The sequence below is a fragment of the Dama dama genome, chromosome 4 (genome assembly GCF_033118175.1).
Source record: "Dama dama isolate Ldn47 chromosome 4, ASM3311817v1, whole genome shotgun sequence".
Taxonomy (NCBI): domain Eukaryota; kingdom Metazoa; phylum Chordata; class Mammalia; order Artiodactyla; family Cervidae; genus Dama; species Dama dama.
In genome coordinates this window covers 47,184,283-47,185,531 of record NC_083684.1, presented here as the reverse complement: position 1 = coordinate 47,185,531, position 1,249 = coordinate 47,184,283, and the positions used below count along the sequence as shown (strand labels likewise).

Below are 1,249 nucleotides of genomic sequence, written 5' to 3'. Positions count from 1 at the left end.
TAAATCCAATACATTAATTTGGAAAGAATTAGCATCTTTGCAATGTTCTATCTTCTTATCCAGAAATTTACATTTTTCCTTAAAAAAATTCTTGCAAGCTTTCTTTATATATTTAAGACTCTTTAAAATTCAGAGTTTTTTTTTTTTTTTTTGACAGAAAAGTAAGATTTATTGGTGGGCCTGAGTAAGGAGGAGACAACTCCAAGGATCTCAAGAGTACAGCGCCTGCCATTTGTTCAGGGAGCCACCCTTAGGGATGTATTTGACCCCATAGCCCTCTGAGATGAGCTGTTTTCTGCCACCATGTTTTCAAATTCATCCACATTAAACTTAGTAAATCCCCACTTCTTGGAGATGTAGAGCTTCTGGAGGCCAGGAAACTTGAACTTGGCCCTTCCTGGGGCCTCAGTCACACGCTCCTTGTTCTGCAGCTTGCTGCCGATGGACATTATGACTCAGCCAAAGTGGCTCCTGGCCCCTGTGCCCTGGGGCTTCCTAAAGGTGCTGCCTATACCTGTCTGGAGCCTAGACTGGGGACAGCTTGCTGGTCATGAGTATCCACTGGAAAGGGCTGTCTCCAAGTTCCTTAGTGCAGCGGGTATAAGCAACAGGCCACATACACTACTGAGGAGCCATTGCACGTTGCTCAATGGCTGCATTGTTTGCAGCCATTGCACGTTGGGCCTCCATGGGGAAATGAACAGAGTTGGCTTAATTGGCTGCAAAGAAAATTCATGTTTATTGAGTGTACATATGGCAAAATTCACCTTTTATAGGTGAACCATTCTGCAGCTTTTGACAAATGTATGCATTTATGTAACCACCACTGCAATCAAGATAAAGAATATTTTAAAGTGAAAGTTGATCAGTCGTGTCCTACTCTTTGCGACCCCATGGACTATACAGTCCATGGAATTTTCCAGGCCAGAATACTGGAGTGGGTAGCTGTTCCCTTCTCCAGGGAATCTTCCCAACCCAGGGATCAAATCCCAGTCTCTTGCATTGTGGGTGGATTCTTTACCAGTTAAGCCACCAGGGAAGATCAAGAATACTGGTGCGGGTAACTTATCCCTTCTCCAGCGGATCTTTCTGACCCAGGAATTGAATGGGATTCTCCTGCATTGCAGGTAGATTCCTTACCAGCTGAGCTACAAAGAAGCCCAAAGAATATTTGCATCACTGCATAAAATACACCCTTTCCCCTTATAGTCAACTCATATCCTCACTCTTATCCCTAACTTTTTGCTTT

At 43.7% G+C, this 1,249-nt stretch overlaps 1 pseudogene; it reads right to left on the bottom strand.

The window, feature by feature from the left end:
- Positions 1 to 569: 569 nt before the first annotated feature.
- Positions 570 to 725, bottom strand: LOC133055317 (small nucleolar RNA SNORA70; annotated as a pseudogene).
- Positions 726 to 1,249: the final 524 nt, after the last annotated feature.